Here is a 12,931-nt window from a genome sequence, read left to right on the forward strand (position 1 = left end):
CTAGCAAGCCCACTGACTCCTGAAGTCCTGGTGCGCATGCTACTGCTGCCACCCCCTGGAATGGCTGCGTCCCCCTGTGGGCCTCGTCTGTCAGCTGCCTCTCGCCCCACCCCTCGCACCCCTACCCCCATGTTGTTTGTCTGCTGGGCTGGGCTTTATCTGAGGGTGACAGCTCACCAGACCTCACCCCTGAGTCTCTTCCAAGCATTCGCAGCCCACCCTGGTCCAAAGATATCTTTTATAGCTGATCTCTGCGGCACCTCCTACCTTCCAATTAGGAGCTTGTCAACACCCCAGCCATCACTCTTCCTACAGCGGCTGACAAGGCAGGCTGCTCTGGGAGAGGGAAGCAAAATTATTTCCCTGGTGGTGGAGGTGGTGCTGAGCACAGGAGCTGGAATCTAGGTGAATCGGAATCTAGTTCAGGCGTCTCATTCTACAAGTAGGTGTCTTGTCTTTGAATGTGCAGCACCAAGCACAGAGTTTGGCATATAGTAGGCGCTCAATAAATGGCCACACGTGAATTGAAAAGGCCAAGGACACATTCTTTTTCTTTTTCTTAATATAGATTTTTATTGATTTTAGAGAGGAAGAGAGAGGGAGAGAAACATCAATGATGACAGAATCATGGATCCAGTGCCTTCTGCACGCCCTCTACTGAAGATCGAGCCAGCAACCTGGGCATGTGCCCTTGACTGGAATCGAACCTGGGACCCTTCAGTCCGAAGGCTGTCGCTCTATCCAATGAACCAAACCAGCTAGGGCTAAGGACACATTCTTTAGCTACCGGGTTCCCCTTCTCAATGCCGGTTGACGTCCACTTTGCTTCTTTCTCTTGTATATGCAAATAATAAACCTAGCTCCTAATTAGTCTTTCGTAGTCTTTTCTTTCCTTTCCTTTCTTTCTGCGGTTGAAAATAAATTTATACCAGAAAAGAGAGATGTCTGATCCCTCTGTCCTCCTCCTTCCACCTTCTCTAAATCCTGGGATCATGGCGAGGCTGTCTGAAGTGCAGGGTCATTTTCAGAAACAGGAGCCGATGAAGGAAGTATGACACAATCTCACATTTTTCTTATCTGGCAGTGTGGTCTGGTGGTTTGCATAGGGGCTCTGCCCGTCGGAAGTCAGGCTTTCTATTTCTGGGGCTTAAGGGAAACCATGTAACAACAGTCTTTACAGCGCCCCTCACTCTTGCTTTCTCTTTCTCTTGTTCTCTGTAATGAGCCCAGAGTGGAATGACTGAGCCACAGCAGCCTGTATTTCAACTGAGAAAGGAAATGTACCACCCTCCTGGCCCCCAACTCAGCCTGGATGGAGGCTGTGAGGGTTTGTGGTAAAGAGATGAAAGATTTCCAGAGAAATGGAAAGTGAGGGCGATGAGCAGGAGCCTGGTTTGGGGCTGAGAGTCTGAAGAGGCAGTGATGACAGTCTTAACCACATCAAACTAAACCCTTTCTCTGATGGCAACGTGAGAGCCTGAGGTCTGAGGGCTCCGAGGAATGGAGATTTTCATCGACTGAGCAGTGCCGGGTGTACCTGGGCAAGGAGGAGGGGAGTCACCCTTGCTTTGCCCTCCAGGGAGCAAATCCAGAAGTGAGGATGTGGGGAACGCCTTTGATCTGAAATAGACAAGTGGGGGTAAGAGGGGGCAGAGAAAGAACCAAAGAAACAGCAGATTTGATGAAACCAGAAAGGGACAAAATGGAAGGGCGGGGGGCGGTATTAGGATTAGATCTTCGGAAGGGCAGAGAGCTACATCGACACGTCTTTATTGCTTGCCTAGGACAGTTCTCCCAGGGGCTTGGGAAAGGCCTCCTGAGGGGGTGTCCGTGTTAAACCAGCCCAGCAGAGATAGAAGCACCAAATCTAGGAATTCCATTGTACCCCAGACTTCAAAGTACATAGAGATTTGAACAGTCTTAAAATCGATAGAAAACTTTCCACATTTGATCAGATCAGTCTTCTATAACTATGCAAGTTCAGGCTGTATCTAGAAAGAACAGGGCTAGTTAGGGGAAATAGTCATTTAACATGCCATTTCCTTCCTCATTTCTACCCCCCTGATCTTCGGGCCTCAATTCCTGCTACTGCAGTTGTTGTTTGAACAACCAGGAAGCTGTGAGACCTTTTGGGTTATCTTTAGGGTGACACCCTGCAGAAGGTTTTTAGGCTGAGCTGGGGTTGGGCGACCAGATGGCCGGACTATTGCTTTGGGGTTCTGAAGGTCTTCTCAATACCAGGGCAGTTCAAACAGTAGGCTTTCCGGGTTAGTTGTATGTGTGCCATTCAGAGGCCCAGACTATCATGGGAATGTGGTGTTTTATGAGATTCCAGTGATTACTGTGTGATTAAAGTGCTTTAAAGAAGAAAAAAACAACAAGACAATCTCTCCAAAGGGACAGCATGCAGGACCCTAGCTTTGGAGTTAGGAAAACCTGGATTTGAATTCCGGCTCAGCCCATTATCAGGCAAGCTGCTTTCTCTCTCCACCTCTGCCCTTCACCTCCATGCTGTTGTGAGGACTTAACAAGATATACAATTGGCATACTTTGGGGCACAAAGTAAGTTGTAATTTATTGCTCTTCTGTCCCAAAGAGCATCCTGAGACTTCATTTATAAATATTTTAAAAAAGGTTTCACTGTGGAGATACCTCCCCAGCCTACTGATGTTTATGGAGAACACACTTTCAACTGCCAGTTACAGCAGCAGAACAGAACCTTACGCCAACAGACATACGGAGGACCTGGCCTCCGCACCTCATGGGCGCATGGCTGCGTAACAGCCAGCAGCTCCCTGCGTCCCCTGCCTGGGCCGTGCCCCAGGTGTGCTCACCGGGCCCAGCAGCTCTGGGAAGCAAGAGCAGAGAGGAAACCTGACTCCACCTGCAGACAGACCACTGAGGACAAAACCTTTAGAGCAGCGGTTCTCAACCTGTGGGTCGCGACCCCTTTGGGGGTTGAACGGCCCTTTCACAAGGGTCGCCTAAGACCATCAGAAAACACATATATAATTACATATTGTTTTTGTGATTAATCACTATGCTTTAATTATGTTCAATTTGTAACAATGAAATTGGGGGTCACCACAACATGGGGAACTGTATTAAAGGGTCGCGGCATTAGGAAGGTTGAGAACCACTGCTTTAGAGGATGCAGAGCTGCTGCTAGCCCATATGACACTTCTGTAAGAATTAGAAACAGCTGCTCTTTTCTCTAAGCAGACACAGCCATGTCAGGGTGCACAGTGTGGCAAGCAGGAAACACGCTGTATTTCAGCCCGGCTCACCCACTTGACTGCACAACCACAGCAATGGCCTGTGTGGGAGCTCCCATTTTATGGGCTGTGGATAGGAGTGCAAGGTGGGGGCCTTGAGGGCTCTCTCCACACACTTGACAATACTACCATGTTTGACGGCTGCCCTGTCAAATACAGTAGCCACTAGCCACGTGTAGCTCTTTAGATTTACACTGACATTAATTAAAATTAAATTAAATGAAATTAAATGAAATTAAATTAAAAAATTTGTTGGCCCTAGCTGGTTTGGCTCAGTGGATAGAGCATCAGCCTGAGGACTGACGGGTCCCAGGTTTGATTCCAGTGAAGGGCACATGCCCAGATTTCGGGCTTGATCCCCAGTAGGGGGCGTGCAGGAGGCAGTGGATAAATGATTCTCTCTCATCACTGATGTTTCTAGCAGTGCTCTGGGGCCTGGAGGACTTGAATGCAAAGCACCACCTGCAAAGCTCAAAGCATTGTATGCAAACATATTCCATGGTGTCCCTTCTTTCCTGAAATCAATAAATATACATATATATATATTTTAAAAATGTTGTGCCTCCATCGTAGTAACTTCTTGTTAAGTGCTCAATAGCCACAGGTGGCCATTGGCTACCACATTGGACAGTGCAGATATAGAACACTTCCATGTTACAGAGAGTCCTCCTGGATAGCACAGCTCTAGCTGACCACTTTCAGTTGTAGTAGCCACTTCTCTTCCACTCTCCATCATGGGCCATCTTCTCTAGACCTTCAGACCATTCATTGCGTTACCAGTATTCCAGGTCGTATCCAATCACCATACTTTTTGTTCGTGCCGTCCTCTCTTCCTAAAATGTCCTTCCTCGGCCAATAACTGCCCATCCAATAACATCCCGTCCACTCTTCAAGGCCGGGATCCTATGCGGACTCCCAGACCCCCTAGGTGGACACTCTTTTCTCCGGACAGCTCCCAAAGCTGTACATTTGTGCTTTGGGACACTTTCTCATCAGGTGTTTGTGAGCCCTGTGTCCCCTGCTCACTGCGTGCCTGGGGGGGCAGGCACCTGCCTTATTCATCTGGGTGCCTCCTGGGCCTGGTGAGAAAGCCCCTGTGTGAGGAAGGCATCTCTGTAAGGATACGTTGCTTGCACACGTCAAGGAGGCTCTGGGTGGGACACCGTGGAATATGTTTGCATACAATGCTTTGAGCTTTGCAGGTGGTGCTTTGCATTCAAGTCCTCCAGGCCCCAGAGCACTGCTAGACAGGTACTCGCTTCCCTAACTCCCGGAAGAGGGAGCAGAGGCTAAGAGATGGGCAGTCATCCAAAGTGACTACTCAGCCAGAAATGGCAGAGTGGCATTTGGGCAGAGGCCGTCCTGTCTCCAGAGCCCAGGCGCTGCGGTACCTCTTATTTGAGGGCATGCCCTGAGGACCCAGCCCAGCAGACCTGCATTCGCTTATGTTAGGCAGGAGCTAGGGTGAGGAGCTCGGTTAAGCAGAGGGTCCTGGGCAGCTGCACATGGATGCATGCCCTCCCCCCACACACTTCCCCCACCTCCCAGGGGGAAGACTTGTCTCTGGGACCCTTTCTCAGGGCTTCATTCCTCTGGACAGGGCTGGGACAGGCCAGAGACACAGCCCCCCCCCCGCCCCCACCCCACGCCCCCACGCCCAACTCATCTTCTCCTTTTCCTCCCTAACTGCTGGGTGTTGCTTCCTGCTAACTTGGGCACAGCAGAAAGGCTGGGAGGGGGCTCGTACCCAACTTTCCTTTCTGCCTCAGCTTCAGGTCGGCTGCTCTGTCTCCCCTCTGACTTCAGAGCCATCATTTTCACAGCAGGCCTAGGTGAGCCGGGCAGTTTTATGATGACATAAAAAATATTGTCTTTCTGCAAGAGGCTTGCGTGTCATAACCAACTCGGGGCATCTTATTACTGAAGTTCTTCCTGTCTGTGGAGAGACATTTTGTACTCAAAACTTGTTTAAAAAAAAGTGTGGGCAAACGGAGGGGGGTAGGGTGGGGGTGGGGGGCGAGGGAGGAAGCCTGGGTTGTCTGGCACAGCCTGTTCTCCCATGTGCCCCCAACAGGTTTCTGGGGGCACAGCACTGAGGGGCAAGGGCAGTAATTGCCAGACTTGAATTTCTACCTCCCACCACACTCACCTCACCTCGGGGGTTTTCCCTTTTTCTGTCCTTGTCCGCCTTCAAATGCTCATTGTCTGGTTTCCCATTTTCTCTCACTTCTGCTCACGTGTTAGATCTCCCAGTGAGTGCCCCAGGCACCATGTGCCCCCCGCCCCGTGGGGTGCTCAGCCCAGAACATACTTTGATGTGGTCTCTTAGCTCCGGCTGACCCCCTTTCTACCTTCTCTGCCTAATGCTTTGAGGTCCAGATTCTACGAGTACAAAGGGGTTGAACTGTGAGCCAAGAAACACACAGAACGAGGCAAACACCGCCTGTGAGGAGCCAGGTCGATCGCCTCCTGGCAGACCACCTTTCTCTCCCGCCCTGCCCGCCCAGCCTCGGGCCTCCTGCGCCTGTGAATCTGACGGTGGCAACCTGATTCTGAGCACTGGTGCTCCTGGTCTGGCTTTCCCCCTGTTTGTGACACCGGCTGAGCCGGATCTCCAGGCTGGGTCCAGCCCGGGAACCTATCCCTGCTCCTGGTGCTGCTTCGGCTTTGGTTTGGCATTTTCCCCCTGGGACTGTCCCCCAGCTCTGTATCCACCCCAAAAGTGGTCCCCCAGCAACAGACGAGTACTTTGTTCATTCAACTCCCTGCCTTCCTTATTTATCAAGAAGAAGTTCGCATGCGTTTCCCTGCTTGTAAACTAAGAGCTTCCTGCGACTACAGGCTGCCTCTTAGGGAGATAGAACCTTTTCCCTAGAAACGTTTAGAAATGTATTTTGAATATAACAGAACAGGGTTTTGATTTGTTTTGTTTTTGAAAGTACACAGTGGCTTTCTCATTGCAATAATGACAGTCGCAGACACTTGTTGGCACTGCGTCACCAGGGGCCGAAAGACAGAAACTGGGTTGATTGTCACAAAATGGTCCAGATAAAAAAAGGCTGAGCCATGAACCCTGAGCCATGTACCCTGAGCCATGAACCCTGAGCCATGTACCCTGAGCCATGAACCCTAAGCCATGAACCCTGAGCCATGTACCCTGAGCCATGAACCCTGAGCCATGTACCCTGAGCCATGAACCTTGAACCATGTACCCTGAGCCATGAACCCTGAGCCATGAACCCTGAGCCATGAACCCCGAGCCATGAACCCTGAGCCATGTACCCTGAGCCATGAACCCTGAGCCATGAATCCTGAGCCATGAACCCTGAGCCATGTACCCTGAGCCATGAACCCCGAGCCATGTACCCTGAGCCATGAACCCTGAGCCATGTACCCTGAGCCATGTACCCTGAGCCACGAACCCTGAGCCATGTACCCTGAGCCACGAACCCTGAGCCATGTACCCTGAGCCATGAACCCTGAGCCATGTACCCTGAGCCATGAATCCTGAGCCATGAACCCTGAGCCATGTACCCTGAGCCATGAACCCCGAGCCATGAACCCTGAGCCATGTACCCTGAGCCATGTACCCTGAGCCACGAACCCTGAGCCATGTACCCTGAGCCACGAACCCTGAGCCATGTACCCTGAGCCATGAACCCTGAGCCATGTACCCTGAGCCACGAACCCTGAGCCATGAACCCTGAGCCATGTACCCTGAGCCATGAACCCTGAGCCATGTACCCTGAGCCACGAACCCTGAGCCATGAACCCTGAGCCATGTACCCTGAGCCATGAACCCTGAGCCATGTACCCTGAGCCACGAACCCTGAGCCATGAACCCTGAGCCATGTACCCTGAGCCACGAACCCTGAGCCATGTACCCTGAGCCATGAACCCTGAGCCATGAACCCTGAGCCATGTACCCTGAGCCATGAACCCTGAGCCATGAACCCTGAGCCATGTACCCTGAGCCATGAACCCTGAGCCACGTAGCCCGCTGCAATGTATAGCTAACCACTTTACGTTTAGCCTCGGCCATGGCAAGTTTCCCTGATTTGTGAACATAAAATGGCTTATATTTTTATACAAGCCACTTTCCTGTGGGTTATTTCTAGCCTGCAACTTTTTTTCCAGATTTGCCTTGACCCCAGGGGTGGCCGTCAGAGAGCAATGCTTCTCAGTAGATGCTCTCAGGCCCAGAGTAGGACCAACAGTTAAGTAGAACAATAAGGAACACATTGTCTGTTCAGCCTCCCTTCCTGCTCTTAAGTTCACAGAACGCCCTGCCACCCGGACAGCTGATGCGTGTGTGCTTAAAATAACTCAACTGAACGTATGTGTAAAAGACACAAGTAAGAAACTCTGAAAGGAAAAACATCAAAATAATTAAAGTAGCTGCATACGTGTGGTGATATTAATTAAAGATGTGTCTTTTTCTTTACTCTTTTCCTAAAATAACTGTATGGCGATTTCTCACTTAAATAATTAAGGGTGATAGCATTAGACCCTGGCCCAGGAGCTCAGTTGGTAGGAGCATCATCCTGACACAGCAAGGTTGCGGGTTCAATCCCCAGTCAGGGCACATATAAGAAGCAACCAATGAATGCATAAAGGAGTGGAACAACAAATGGATGTCTCTCTCTCTCTCTCTCTCTCTCTCTCTCTCTCTCTCTCAAAATCAATAAATTACAAAAATAAAAAGCAATATCATTAATTCAACATAATAATTTTTAAGTACTGCCCTAGCCAGTTTGACTCAGTGGATAGAGCGTTGGCCTGCGGACCAAAGGGTCCCGGGTTCAATTCCAGCCAAGGACACGTACCTTGGTTGCAGGCTCCTCCCCAGCCGACCAAGGCTCATGCAGGAGGCAACCGATCAATGTGTTTCTCTCACATCGATGTTTCTCTTTGCCTTTCCCTCTCTCTTCCACTCTCCCTAAAAATCATTGGAAAAATATCCTCGGGTGAGCATTAACAAAACAACAACAACAACAAAATTTTAAGTACTTTATTATTCTTTCAGTGTTTATTGAGCGCATATTATGTGCCAGATTCTGCTGTGGGTGCTAAGGACACAAGGTGAATAAGACACAGTTCCTTCTCTCATAGAGCATCTAGTCAAATAGGGGGACAGGTCAGAAACAAGTCATTATATAGATCTATTCATTAGTGTATTCCACAAATACTTACTAAGCACCTACTGTGTGCCAAAAATGTGTGTAAGCACAAAATGGGGACCAGCCATGAACACAGCAGGCAAACGTCCTTGCCTTCGTGGAGCTCCTGTTCTCATGGATGTAGCTATTGATTTATTTTTAATTAGAATGAATAAATATCATGAAGGAAAAGTATAGGGGGCCTGCCTAGTCTGAAAGGTCAGAGATGACGTCTGAGGAAGTGACGTGGTTTAAGAGTCTCAGATAAAACAGGGCTTTGCTTTGCCCTCCAGGCCTGAGGCAGCTTCTGTGGACAGGGCAGGAGGTGTGCTAGGTGACAATTCGGGCGGATGCTCCCTCTGAGGTCTGTCTCTCAGTTCTGTCTGCCGCAGTGTGTAGCCTGGGCACGAGATGCCCCAGGCCGCAGGCTGGCGGTGGGCAGGGGGATTTGGGACCAAGTTTCCATTTGGGCGTCAGCGCATTCTGTCTGGGAAGTCCCGATGCAGAAAAAGCAAGGCCGTCCTCCCTGCCTGGCGCAGACAGTAATTAATGGACCTTCCTTCCCCAGGCAGGAAAACTGGAGCTGAGAGGACCAAGGCAGCCTGAGCCAGAGGCGCCTCTTCATCACTGGTCAGGAGGGAGCAGCTGCTCCATTTCTTTGGCCCTCAGACCACGGAGCCCCGGGTCACCAGCCTAAACCGCTTAATGCGCATCACGCCTGGGTCTCCTTGGAAATGGCTGAAGCACTTAAATGGAACGCCCCACCATTGTCCTCCGCTCCAAAACCACAGGTAAGTTTTTAGGTCTGTGTTGTATCGATCGCGCCTCCCACCAGCAGCAGGAAACCCGCGGTGAAGCAAGCCCACTTTGCAGTGACAGGGAAGTCATTCCCCTAATCCGCTCTCACTGGACAATCGGGTTGACAAAAACCATTAAGTTTTCTGAGATTAGAAATTCACTGTCAGAGGGAGCCATGTCTGGAGTTTTCCACTCCATTACACCCAGGACAATAACCAGAGGCCAAGTGACAGGAAAAGGCTGGGGCTTTTTAAAAGTTGCCTGTGTCCTCGGGTGGAGGGAATGAAATTAACAAGCGCCTCCCTTTTGTAGGACACGGGATATATATTATCTCATTAATCAATGCAACAACCTATGAGGAGGGCTCCGTTTATTGCATTTGATAGAAGAATACGCTGGGGCTCAGCAGGATTCGGTCACTGTCTGAGGTCACCTAGCTAGTTAGTGTGACATGGAGGTAAGAATCAGAATCACTGGGCCAGAGGGGTCTAGAGGCTAATGACCTCCTTTCTTGTAGGCAGAACTGCACTTGAACCATCCTTGAACCCATTTCGCTCCGAAAGATGCCACCATTCTGTAGCAAGTGGAGGCGGGCTGGTCCAGTGATTAAGACCACAGACCAGCAGCTACGTGTCCCCGCGTCAGCCCCTCCCCTCTGTGTGACTTGGGGCAAGTTCCTTCACTTGCCGCAGTCTCCTTCTCCTCCCCTGATTCATGAGGAGGTAATAGCCTAAACCATCCATCCTGTAAGGGCTCTGGGGCTTACATGAGATCACGTGTATAAAGCATTTAGCATACTGCCTGGCACGGGCCAAGTATTGAAAATAAGAAGTCACTTGGTAATAGGAAGTAACTTTTTTTACTTATATTTTTATTATAAGTTTATACAACCACAATGTCAAAGATTTGGAAAATAGATAAAGGGGGGGGGGATCAGACCTATTTGTAACTACTATCTATATATATTTAAAAGCCTAAGTGACTGAACGACCAAATGACCGAACGACCAGTCGACCAGTCACTATGATGCGCACTGACCACCAGGGGGCAGGCACTCAAGGCAGGAGCTGCCCCCTGGTTGTCAGTGTGCTCCCACAGCCAACCTCCTATGGCTGGCCAACCTCCCGTGGTCCCTCCCCCTGGCCGGCCGGCCAGCCCCGTTCAGGACTGGGCAAGACAGCCCCGATGGCCTCAAACACCGGCCAGGCCGAGGGACCTGCACGAATTCGTGCACCAGGCCTGTAGTTATCCTTATAACATATTCCTTTCATTATGTTTCCAATGCATTTATTTTCCCCTCAGATATGATTATATTTTCTTTGCAACACTGTGTGATTCCCCCCCCCACTTAGCATTGTATTAAAATCATTTATCCATCTTGCTACAATCTTTATTTTATTTATTTATTTATTTTTAAATCCTCATCCGAGGATGTGTGTGTTTTTTATTGATTTTAGAGAGAGGAAAAAAAGAGAGAAACATCTATGTGAGAGAGAAATACCCATCAGTTGCCTCTTGTATGCACCCTGACCAGGGATCAAACCTGCAATTAGGTATGTGCCCTGACTAGGAATCAAACCCATAACCTTTTGGTGTACAGGACTAAGCTCCCACCAACGGGGCCACCAGGCCCTGGCTACAGTCTTCATTTTAATAACTGTAATATTCCATCATGTGGATGTGCCATCATTTGCTTATCTGTTCCTCTGCTGCCTGACATTTGTTTTCAGTAATGCTGAGGCAAACATTTTGGTGGACACACTGTTTGTACAGACTGTACGTCTACCTGAACATTTGCCACGCTGGATGGCAATGAAGGTTCTGGAAGGCAGGAGTTTCCTCATTATTGTACCTTCAGCTTGTAGATCTGACACTGAGTCTGAAGTTTGGGGTCAAAAACTTCCCCATTTTGAATTTTAATTTCTTTAGGATATATTTCTGGGAATGAAATTAGTGAGTTATATGTCTTTTTTTTTCTTTCTTTTTTTTTTCAGGGAGGAGGGGAGAGAAGGGTTCAATAATCAGAGTTTTACCAAATAGTTTTTTCAAAGAGGTTGTCCTAATAGGCCCTGCCACCAGTCAGTAGTGAATTTTTACTGTCCATCAACTTCATGTTTTTTCGTGAACAAATTAAAGGGAGAAAAACATCCAGAGCCAAAAACAACTGAAACACTATTGAAGAGAAGAACACGGTAGGAAGACCCCCGTTAGCTAATTTACTATAAAGCTGTAGTAATAAAGCGTACGTGGCATTAGCACACGGATAGACAAATAGGCCAGTAAAAAAGAACAGAAACAGACATGTATATGGATATTTGCTGGATGACAAAAGTAGTCCCAAAGAACAGTGGGGAAATGGTGGTGTTCCCATAAGTGGTATTAGAAAAATTAAGCATCCGTTAAATGGAATTGGACTCCTGCTTCGGACCAGGCACAAAAAGTCAATTCCAGATAAACTAAGGCATAAGTGTGAAAAGTAAAATCATAAAGCTTTTAAAAGATAACACAAGACAATATCTTCATAATCCCAAGGTAAGGGAAGGTTTCCTAACATACAAAAAAAGTTTGATGAGTTTGACTATGTTAAAATTAAAAACTTCTGCTCATTTAATAACACCATCCTACGGTGAGAAGGCAAGCCCCAGGGTAGGGGACGATACTTACAAGACACATCAATGGCAAAGGAATTGTGTCCAGAATGTGGAGAGAAAGGGACAGACAACCCCACCAGGGCAAAACATTTGCACAGGCATTTCCTAAAATGGAAATCCAAATAGCCAATAAACACTTGAAAATGTGCTTATTGCCTGTTAATAATCGGGAAATTCAGATGGGAACCACAATGTGATACCACGGCGCAACCAACAGATTGGTTAAAATTTTAAATCTGACAAAATGAAGTGCTGGTAAGGATGTGGAGCAACAGGAACTTCCATCCACTGCTGACAGTAACATACAGGGGTGCAGCCACCGTAGACACTGGCATTTTTGGGAAAGGTGTTACAGTGCACACTCTTCAACACAGTCATTCCACCCAGAAGCATGCATTCTAGATCAGGTCTGAACAAACTTATTCTGTGACCAAAAAGTAAAATGGTCTCTGTCACAGCTATTCCGCTCTCCTGAGCGTTACATAAAGCATTGCCAGGCGCGCTAAAGGAAATTGACATGGCTGTGTGCCGATAAAACTTTATTCCTGGACACTGACATTTGAATTTCATATACTTTCTATGTAGCATGAAATAGTCTCTCTCTCTCTCTCTCTCTCTCTCTCTCTCTCTCTCTCTCTCTCTCTCTTTTAAAATTTTTTTATTTTTTCAGCCATTTAAAAATGGCTCATGGGCCATGGAATAGCAGATGGCAGGCCAGGCTTGGCCTGTGGGCCACAGTGTGCCAACCGCTGCTCTCCAGTGCTACACAAGGGGTGTTGCAGGGGTGTTCCCGCCTCATTATCACCTAATAATTTGTTGCAAATGAAAATATATGGGCACCACCCTAGACTTACTGAATCAGAATCTTTAAGGAGCAGGGCCAGGAATCTGCACTTTAACAAGCTCCCGACCATTTCCACATACGCTGAAGTTGGAGAATCAGAGCTGTGGAGAAACTCGTATATATGCGCACAGGGATCTGTGTGTGAGAATGTTCATAACAGCATTATCTATAATAACCGCACCCTGAAAACAACCCAAATGCCTC

The sequence above is a fragment of the Myotis nattereri genome (genome assembly GCF_964212035.1).
Source record: "Myotis nattereri genome assembly, chromosome: 9".
NCBI lineage: Eukaryota > Metazoa > Chordata > Mammalia > Chiroptera > Vespertilionidae > Myotis > Myotis nattereri.